Source organism: Capsicum annuum, chromosome 2, assembly GCF_002878395.1.
Source record: "Capsicum annuum cultivar UCD-10X-F1 chromosome 2, UCD10Xv1.1, whole genome shotgun sequence".
Taxonomy (NCBI): Eukaryota; Viridiplantae; Streptophyta; class Magnoliopsida; order Solanales; family Solanaceae; genus Capsicum; species Capsicum annuum.
Window position 1 is genome coordinate 119,339,796 of NC_061112.1, and position 11,738 is coordinate 119,351,533.

Here is an 11,738-nt window from a genome sequence, read left to right on the forward strand (position 1 = left end):
AGTTGTTAGATATATTGGACAAAAATACAGTGCGCAACTATTTCATAGAAAATAAAAAAAAATAGATATTTTCCTAATGACGGCATTTTGGTCGGTCGTGATTAAGAATAAAAGAAAATACTTATGAATTGAAAAGGAAAATAGTAAGATGACTTTGTTATAAGAGTTTCCAAAGAGAAAATAAAATAATAATAATAATATGATGATGATACTCTGCTTTTACACACTGAAAAGAAGCTATATACTCCGAAATGCAGAGTTCTTGAAAAAGTTTTAAGTTGAATAATACTATTTACTTTCTAGTTTTGAATATTAGAATTTCCACATGCTCATTTCTTATGGTTCTTGCAGTATATAACATATTCACTTTAACATGCTTATAGTCTATTGAAATCAACTTTTTCTAGAAAGTGTTTTTTTTTAAAATATTTTTGATGATAATTACTTTGTATTTGATCAATAAATTTATTGAAAAATATTTGAGTAATAATTAATGTTTTGACTAAACTTTTTAAAAATGCGTTTAAGTATATATTTTTTTTATGAAAAAGTGCCTTTGGGAAAATATATTTTTTAAGCTTCTCAAGGATAGTTTTTGCTAATTTCTTCCAGAAGTTCAGTTAAAACACCTTACCATTTTAAAAATAGCATTTAAAATAAAAATTGCACTTTTGCCTTCCAAAAGCTTGGCTATTATTCCTTAATCTTCTTGAAGCATTTTCATAAGTTTTATGCATAATCTTGAAAGGTGTACGAATTAACACATTAATGGTGAGGGTCTAAACATTATTATGGTTAAGTCTAATTTCTGACTAATTATGCAGAATTGTAGATGATCAATAAGCAATTGAAACCTCCTTGGCGAGTAGTCAGATCATTGAGCAGATTCTGGTGCTAGTAATTTTAGATTCAAAGAAGACAATATATTTTTCTATGAATTTCCTAGCTAATTTTGGGGAGGTGTACAAATCTAATACTTCCCCCGTTCCATTTTATGTGTTGTCATTTTCTTTTTAGTCTGTTCCTCAAAAATTGTCATCTTTCCTTATTCAGTAACTATTTAAAGACACAATTTCACTTTTATCCTTATCAGTCTCACTTATAAGTAAGCTTGTCAAACGGGTCGGGCTGACCCTGCCCAGCCCAACTCGCTAAGCAAACTCGGCCCAATTTGACACGGCCAGGCCCAATCAGTCCACGGGCTGTAGGGTACCGGGTCTCGGGCTGGGTTAATTTTTTTGGATCCGGTTGACCCGGCTCGGACCAAAACCGGTCCAGGCCCGTCGATTAACCGGTCCGGCCCAGCCAGTTTGATTTTTTTTTTAAGAAAAAAAATTTGAATTTTTTAATTTATATATTATATAAATTAGTATATAACTATATATATAGTGTGCGTATATATTGTAGTATATTTTATTTAAAGTAGTACGTATATATTGAATGGTACGTATATATCTGTATATATTTTCTAAAGTAGTATATATTTAACGTATACATGTGTATATGTTTTATAAATTAGTATATAACTATATATATAGTGTGTGTATATATTGTAGTATATGTTTTATTTAAAGTAATACATATGTTGAATGGTACATATATATGTGAATATATTTGCTAAAGTAGTATATATTTAACGTATACATGTGTATATGTTTTATAAATTAGTATATAACTATATATATAGTGTGTGTATATATTGCAGTATATATATATTGTAGTATATGTTTGATTTAAAGTAGTACATATATTGAATGGTACATATATATGTGTATATATCTTCTAAAGTAATATATATTTAACGTATACATGTGTATATGTCTTATAAATCAGTATATAACTGTATATTTAGTGTGTGTATATATTGTAGTATATATATATATATATATATATATTGTAGTATATGTTTTATTTAAAGTAGTACATTCATTGAATGGTATGTATACATGTGTATATATTTTCTAAAGTAGTATATATTTAACGTATACATGTGTATATGTTTTATAAATTAGTATATAACTATATGTTTAGTGTGTGTATATATTGTAGTATATATATTATAGTATATATTTTATTTAAAGTAGTACATATATTGAATGGTACGTATATATGAGTATATATCTTCTATAGACTATAAAGTAGTATATATTTAACGTATACATGTGTATATGTTTTATAAATTATTATATATATCATTATATTGTAGTATATATCTTGTAGTATATGTTTTATTTAGAGTAGTATATATATTTAACTAACGTATAGTCGTATACACGATTACATGTGTAATTGTGTATATATTTTTTAAATTCTAATGTAGTATATACTATATATATAGTGTATATATATTGTTTAACGTATTTAAAATGTATATAGGTGAGTATATATAGCGTATATTGGAGAAAAAACTTTTTTTTTTTGGTTTTTGATCGGTTTTGACCGGATTTTAACTGGTTTTGACCGAGTTTAGGTGGGTTAGACCGAGTTAGGTTAAGTGGGCCGGTTCTAGTTTTTTTTCTTTTTAAATTACTGTTGGGCCCGAAATCAGACCGGCCCCACTTAATTAAAGACTAGTCAAGTGTACATGTTTTGCACATGTGTATGAAGATAAATAAGTTTATATAAAAAAAAAAAATTCTATCATTTATATCGAACAATATACTTGATCCACCTTTAAAAATTCTGCTTTTATGAATCGGATCCTTTTAAAGTCACTTAAGGTTAATTTCTTGATAAAGAAAAACTTATCCTTCAAAAGATGTCCTATTTTTCTGTTTCCATACTGCTCACGTCAAGACACATAAAATCACATTTCATTTCATGCACCTTCTCATTCAAGACAAATAATTATAAATTATAAAATAAAGATATGGACAAAAAATTTATAAAATATGACATATTGAAATATCAACTATTTAATATTATACTTTGAAAGGAAAAATATACTTTAGATTCTTGATGAAGATACTAAAACGTAAAATGAGCAATTGTAATTATCCATGATGGAAGAATGAAATTGGTAATAAATTTAATTTACTAACGCATGAAATCTCTAATTACCATTATGTTTTATCTTCTAGCCAACTAATAACTTTGTTTAATACTTGCTTGACACTATGATTTGTTTTCTATTTTGAGAAATCACAATTTTCACTTTATTTTTATCTCAATAGGGAGATAGAACAAGGGAATAAGCAAAGTACGGTTTTTGTTTCTTTATAAAATAAGAGACTTGAATTAGCATCTAGGACAGGGATGTACTTAGATGTCTTACTTGATTCACACGTAGGAAGATAGCTTAAATAACCTAATTGGATCATTACATATCCTCTCAACGATGTAGTTGTAAGGTTCAACTTAGGTAAAGGATTAGAGGTTGGGAAACCATAATCGTGCAATTAACCCTACGAATCAACAACCACGATAAGAAATTTAATTAATGCAGTTCAATAATGTAGTATGATTGATCATAAGCGTTAACCCTGGTTCTCTATGCTTTAATTGTCCAAAGTCATTTACTTTTTCACATTTGTTTAGTTTATTTTTTAGTTTACATTCTAAAACTCTATTTGCTACTTTCCTCAATTGGTTAAACTACAATTAGATAGGCGGTGAACGCAAGTCCTTGAGAGATCGATACTTGGGCTTTCTTGAAGCCACTTTACTACTTGATAAGACCACGTACCCTTGCGTGTGTGCTTGGCCGCTGTCAGTATCGACACCACCATCTTGGAAAACTTTGATCTTATCAGTTTGCACCTATCAAACTAAACTATACAATGTAGGATCTTGTTTAAAGGATCAGTGCCTAATCGGTAAAATACTGCATTTACAAAATCATTGCACTTTATATATTTCTGTCACGGTAGCCTGATCAATACTACAAAACTCCCACACATGAAAATGGATCCATTCATCTGCACGCACCTTATTCTTCCTACCCCATAAATACATGTCAGACAGTGTTGTTTATTCATCTGCACGCAAAACGGTTGATGAATCAAACTCTCCATCTGTTGTAACTAATGAATTAGCTATTAGAAGAAATCAAAATATCTCCTTCAACAGATGGTCCTTCTATTGCAATAGATAATTCATATGTTGCAACAGATATTGCAGCAGATGGTAAATCTAGTGCAACAGACCATCTGTTGCATATATAGACCATCTGTTGCGAAGAAATCAAAATATCTCTTTTAATAGATGGTCCTTCTATTGTAACAGATAATCCACATATTGCAACAGATATTGCAGTAGATGGTATATCAGTTGTGACAGACCATCTGTTGCATATACAGACTATCTGTTGCTACAGATAGTAAATTTGTTGCGACAGATGGACGATCTCTTGCAACAACTCAATAATAACGGTTGTTATCATGTCTCAAAACATTTTAAAAAGGTGATAAGTATTAATATAAAAGAAAAAGTCACAACTTTTCACAAAAAATAAAATGCTAGTAGTTTGAATGTAATTAATATAATGGAGCTGAACAGTTGTGCTTTTTGGCCTGACACATCCAGATTCAATCCTCTATAACTAGGTCCCTCTTTAATCTTCGCATCTTCAACCACTTCTCTTCAAAGAGCATATTCCTTTCTCGTTGAGGTAATTTTTTTCCTGTGTAAATCTTACAGTTAGTAGTATACGTTGTGTTATATTCTGACTCTTTTCTTTACTTTTATGTCTTATCTTTTTTGTCAATTCATGCGTGTTCTAGATATGACTGTTCCTGTTTGGGACATTGCTATTTTGTACGACACATGCAGGAACTTCAGAGCCAGATGAATGACCTTCAAAGGGAGTTGGTCACCATGAGAGCAACGATGTTCAGAGAGATGCAGAGGTTGATGAGGGCCCTGCTGCTGCGAGTTGATTGGCCGGCTGTTATTAATAATGATGATGATAATAATAATTTTTAGAATGTGTTTTTTCTTTTAGCATATATATTTTAATTTTTCTATATCAGATCTATACCTACTGTATTTTATTTTTCAATTTTCATTCTCCTATTTCTTCTAATAATATGTCAACAATTGGAGGTAAGAAGCAATTTTGATTTTTGAGTTCTTTCAACAGATGGACCATATGTTAGAACAGATTAGTCATCGGTTGGATTTCTGTCAACAGATTATCCATATGTTGCGACAGATTTTCATCTGTTGGAGAAAAATATTCTAATTTGATAGAACTGTGTTGTGTTCTTCCAGCTAATGTCCATCAGTTGAAAATAATTATGGTTTGCTATATTATTTAGTTCATGTTTTGCCTCATTTTATTAATGCACAAGTTATTAAAAAAGATATTTTGTATAAAATGAATGGTAACATTACGTTCACAATAATGAGTTAAATATATAAATGTCCACAACAAACAACAACACAAGTTTCTGCAACTACAACGATCATGGTGGATTACGATTCGGGCATGTAGTTCTTTTGTGGCCAGCGTACTTACATACGGAGCACTTGTTTCTTCTTGATGAAAATGATTCTCCAACTCTACGCCTCCTCTTAAATGGCTTTCTTCCCGGTTTTATAGTGCTTAGATCAATATATGGAGGAGGTATTAATCTCCCTAAAAGTTCTGCAGGAACAATCCAATATTCTTCGGGAGGCACCGGAATAATATGCCCACTATATGTCATTTTATATTTTTCACCGAATAATATTGAGAGGAGTGCTCGTAAACTTTAGGTCCATATTTTGGACCGTATTGAGCTCGAAGCGCTGCCATAGCATGTGGATAGGGTATTTTGTCCAAGTCAAAAACTCTGCACGTATAAGATCTTATTTGAAGATCAATCATGGCAACATCACCATGACCGCTTCTGCTAAATTTGTAATCTGCTATTTTATGAGATAATAACCTATTCCCCATACTGACGTTCGTTGATATTATTTGTTCTATTACGAGAACAACTCGGGTTCTTCTTGGGCCCTTGAACTGCACACGCCTTTCGTTAAAAAATTGGCCATACTTTTTGTTTATTTTTTCAAACAGAGCCTCGATGGAAAATTCTCTTTCATCATCAAACAATGAATTCATCGATTCAGCTATGTTTGATGTCATAATATTGTACCTATACAAAATAATCACTTAGTACGACATCATATTAAAGTTGTAACTCAAACCAGACATTAAATTCATAAGAATGTACCTATCTACTGGACAGAATGCCCAGCTCCATCTCTCAAAATCGACATGTATGAGAAGTTCTACTACCTTGGGATTAGCATCCGTTATTTGATTGAAATGGTCTAAAAATTGCTCTGTACTATATGCTTTAGCTGCTCTATAAAAAAGAGTCACGATCCTTTCATTGTGATAGTTGGTCCGAATGTTCACTCCAAGATGCCTGATGCAATAACCAAATTAAGCTGAAATAAAGAAAATTGAACTCATATTTGGAATACTTGGATGCCTATCCGAAACAAAACATAACTCTTTGGTATCTTCGATGTAGCATTGCATTGTTAAAAAAAATTATAAGAGGTATCACATTCCTTGTCCGCTACACAAAAAGCGACAGAAAAGATGTGATTCTCTGCATCCTGCGCCACCGCCACTAGCAGAACTCCATTATACCTTCTCTACAAGAAGGTACCATCGATTGCTATGTCTTTTCTCAAATGTCAAGAACCTTGAATCCAAGCACCATAAGATACAAAAAAGTACTTGAACCTTCCGTTTTCATCAACATGTAATGCCGTCTTACTTTCGAGATTTTTGGACTCAATCATGTAATGGTAGATATCCAGGACTGCATACCCATGCTTGTATGTCCCCCTAACCAAGTCCTTGGCAATCCCCATGGTCGTATATACCTTCCAATAACTAACCAGGAGAGCTAATTCCATAAGGAGTTAATTGGCTATAACCCTTGTAGAAGGGCCTTTGCCATCGGGGAAACAACTCTTGAAATATTCACCGAGGACATTTTCCGTTGCGTGACGATTTTGGACCGACATTTGCTCCGAACTATATGTGTAATTCTTTTCATGTTTATGAATGACGAATTTGTCAGAACTTACGTACTTCACCGCTCTTAACCACTTGCAGTTCGGATTAACAGATTTGTAGCTAAAGACACTGCTCGAATTAATCACCTTCTTTATTCTAAAAAACATTTTCAAGCAAGAAATAAACAAAGTGGTAGATAGTTCATTCTTGTCCTTGAATGACATTTCTTTAAAAAAGCCGGTTCCGTCGTCCTGAAGATTTCCAGGATGCATCGATCGAGAAGAACTGCCCACCGTTTGGTCGCATTAACGGGCGTAGGTGTTTGATCATCATTTGAAATATTCATGTCTAGATCACCCAACCTATCATCAAAGATGTCTTGTTGTTGTTCTTCTTCTACGTTTTAGTTCTCATTCTCTCTCGTCTTTTCATCCAAGTACACCCTTAACACCGGTTTGGATGAATCACTAAGATAAGCACCCAATCGAACCTGATCGGTCATATTGAAAGACAGTACCCTCTAATTTTCAAAGGAGCTGTGCATGTAGCTGATGATGAGTTCTTTCGATTGACAATTCAATCCACAATAGCTGATGATTAAGTTTACAAAATCATTATACGAAGCATCACTTTGGACTGTCATAGCTATGGTCTCTAGCATTTCACCCTCCTTCCAACGCCATACATATCGACTGCTCTTCTCGATCTACTGACTATGACAATCCACCCCTTTTGTTATTGATCCCTCCATTAATGGTACCTAAATAAAGTCATTTGTTAAAAAAAGTTAATAGTGATTTCATAGTGCCATAAATAAATTCCAAAAGATGTGTAATTAGTCACAACAAATTACTTACCTATTGGGATTCATGTTACGCTCTTAAAGCTGATTTCACCAAATGATTCATCTGTTGTAACAGGTGAATCATCTATTTTAGTAGACTATATATCTGTTGCAACAAATGAAGTGCCTGTTGGGATAGATGTTACAGTAATGAGATACCTTTGAAGCTGATTCCAATATATGAGTAACAGTTGCAATAGATAATTAACCTGTTGCGATAGATGACTTACTTCTTGCAACAAATGATGATCTATTAGAATCGAGGTTAGGTTTTATCGCAACCGGTTACTAATATGTTGCAACAGATATTTATCATCTGTTGGAATCGAGTTCAGGTTATGTTGCAACAGGTTCATAATTTGTTGCAATATATATTTACCCTGTTGTAACAGACAACACGTCTGTTGGAATCGAGTTCAGGTTCTATTGCAATAGGTTACAAATTTGTTACAATATATATTTATTAATTGCACCAGATAACTAATCTGTTACAACAGATGGGTCATATGTTGCAACAGATGACCCATCTGTTCGATTCATGTTACGACACTATAGAACCATAAACATGAATCCAAAATATGAGTCTTCCGTCGAAACAGATATGTTTAAACAGATGGCTCTTTTATTGAATTCATGTTCGCGTGCTATCATTTGTTGAAAAAATAGCACAATAGCAGTTTCCTAGATGAAAAATTCAACTAAAAATCATAAGTTGACTTACCAAAGTCTCCTATAAAGTAATACCAAAGTGGAAAGTGATGTACGAAATAAAATTTGACCTAAGAAATTGGTTGATAGCTAAAAAGACTATCAACACATGAAAATGGGATGAAGAACAGAAAAATCAGCAAGCACACAAAAGGAAAAACAACACACTAAGAAGAAAAGAGATGAAGAAGAGATGCATAAAGTAAATATAGTAGAGAAACCCTCACTTTCACCAATGAATAACACTAGAAGGTGTATCAAACCTTCAAACACACATCACTAATGTAAGATCAAACCTCACTCTTAGGTGAACCAAAGGGAATTCACACTCCCTCAATCACACCTTTCTTGTCAATTTGTCAACACAAGTGAAATCCATCACTTAGCATTAACCCTAATTTCAGATTCTACACTAAACTAGAAGACTAAAGCTAACAACTAAAGAGTATCCTCTCAATATTCATCAAAGCTAATGAAAAGGAAAGATAAAATATCTATTTATACTTATTACAACATAATGACTAAAATGCCCTTAATGAGGGCTTCAAGAAAGGCTCCTCTTAAGTGTTATTTTGTAGTGAAAAAGTCCTTAGTGCCCTTAATGAGAGGCGCCTCTTGATGTGGGAACCCTCTTCATTTCTTCACTTGGACAAGGTTTTGAAAATGCTTCAAAAACGTCTTCAATCACTTGAAAAATCTGAAACTTGAACCTTCTACAAGACCTTGTACTCTTTGTGCTCTTCATGCTTGTATCATTGGTCAAATAGCAACAGTAGTTGTAACAACAACAATGGTCAACAAGAAGAAGATGAAGATTATAATGAAGTAGAAAATGATGATAATGAAGCAGAAGATGATGAATAAAGCAGCAACAACAATGAATAACAAAAATCACTAAGAGAGAGAAAACAACAATGGATGAGAAGAGATGGAAAAGCATCTTTTTCCCCTCCATTTCCCGTTATATTAAGTAAATATTTGGATCAAAGTGTAAATTTAAAAACTTTTGGGTTATTCTCAAACTTACCCAACTTTTTTAATCCATAATAAAGTAATTATCACCTCCACTCAATTATTAAGACTTGTGTTACCTACACCTCATTTTAAAACTCTTTTGTCACCTATAGTCCAAACCCCCCTGTGTCCTTTTCCCAATTCTCATTGCAAAAATAATGCAAGAGTAAACTCCAAATGAAAAACGAAAAAACATATAGGGTGCGTTTGATATAAAAGGGAAAGTATGGTTTTCAATTAATGTTTTTCAATTTTTTTTATATTTGGTAGGTTAACATTTTTGAGAAATATTTTATTAAAAATGGAAAACATAGACTTCTTGTAATAAAAATAAATTCCACAAAATGACATTCCACATTTATTTGTCCTTTTTATCCTTTAATACAGCTTGTCTTTACTCCACCCCTATCCTTAATCTCCACCATCCACACTCTACGCCTACCCTTACCCTCAATATTTTTAGAGATGGTTTGATACGCAAATTAAATTATCTTAAAATTATAATTTTGAGATTATAATCTTTAAACTAATTTAACCCATATATGAAAAGTAAGATAATATAATTACAATGTTGAATGAGATAAAACGAATATTTCAAAACTATGTTTGATGGTATTAAATTTATACATACTATGCTTAGTTGACGTTATAAATTAACCTTTAAATAAATTTATACCATCAACCTGATCAATATATATATATATATATATTATATTAAAAGTGTGAAGGACCTTAGAAATATTGTTTGAACTTTTTTCCCTTCATTAAAAGTGTTTACTTTATACAAAATCGTCTTTTCACTATTTTTTCCTCATATTTAAGATTTAAAAATCAATTAAATATATCTATGGTAAAACTTTCTTATTAGAAATCATCAGAATATCAATATTTTTTCCTAATTTAAGAGTTGAAAGTTAATTAAATATATTTATGGTAAGACCTTTCCTTATTAGAAGTTATCAAAATTAATGACAATGGATACGTTTTTTATTAGTTTAAGAATTCTAAATCAATTAAATTTGATTTGAAGAAGATTTGAAAAAATTAGAAATAAATATAAAACTATTAGAATAAGAAAAATTTAAGAAGTGTCTGGTTTTTAAAAGTTTAAAGTACCTAATAAGAATGTAATCAATGATTTTGTAAAGATTTGACTCTAAAAATAAAGAAAGATTTTAAGTATATAAAAAAAATTATTACACAAATATGGTTCAAATTGATGTGTCTTTCTCAGTCTGCGGCAACAAGGAAAAGAGGTACTATATGACAAACACAAAAGTAATGGTTTATCAACCACTTGAAACTTCTGGTGTTAAAACATATATGTGTATATGTTTATGTTTATATTATTATATTTAAGTGTGAAGGATTTTTGAAAAGTAATTTGAACTTTTACACTTTATTAAAAATCTCCGCAATAGGCAAAATCATTTAATTTTAAATGATCAAACGTTACATGTGCGAAACACGTATATATATAATATTAAAAGTGTGAAGACCCTTAGAAAAGTGATTCGAACTTTTTTCCCTTAATTAAAAGACTTCACAATAGACAAAATCATCTTTTTACTAAATTTCTTCAATTATTATATCATAGTCTTTATATTGTTTATTATTAGCCATAATAAATATGTAAGATTCACTTTTGGATTAGAATTCAATATCAATTAAGATAGTATTACACGTCCTATTTTCTTTATTTAGATTTACTATCCACTTTAGATTAGGACTATTCTACCAAAATTATCACTTTAGGTTAATTAGGACAATATATATTCTACACAAATTTTCGTGGACTACAAAGAAAAAAATTAGGTTTAGGTTTCACAATTTAATGCCGCTTTTAGTTTTAAATTTTTTGTACTAATTAGTTTTACTATTACGTTAGTTTGATTCAAAAAATTATGTTATATTTTCTTTGTATTGGTTGATAGGATTTACATGTAATTATTTTTGTCTGAAGGTTAGGTTTAATTGTATTATTCTAACATCTTGATAATTGTGTTGTTGTTTCTATCCTGTTACTATATGCTATTTTTTAAAATTAATAGTGGATGAATGTTCGGTCAGACTTTGAGTAATTTTTGTATAAATTTAAGGTTTAGTTGTATCGTTCTGATGTCTCGATTATCATATTGTGTTGTTGTAGTTTCTGTTCTATTGCTATCTGCCATTTTTCTACTTAATACAGGTGATAGATGATACAGG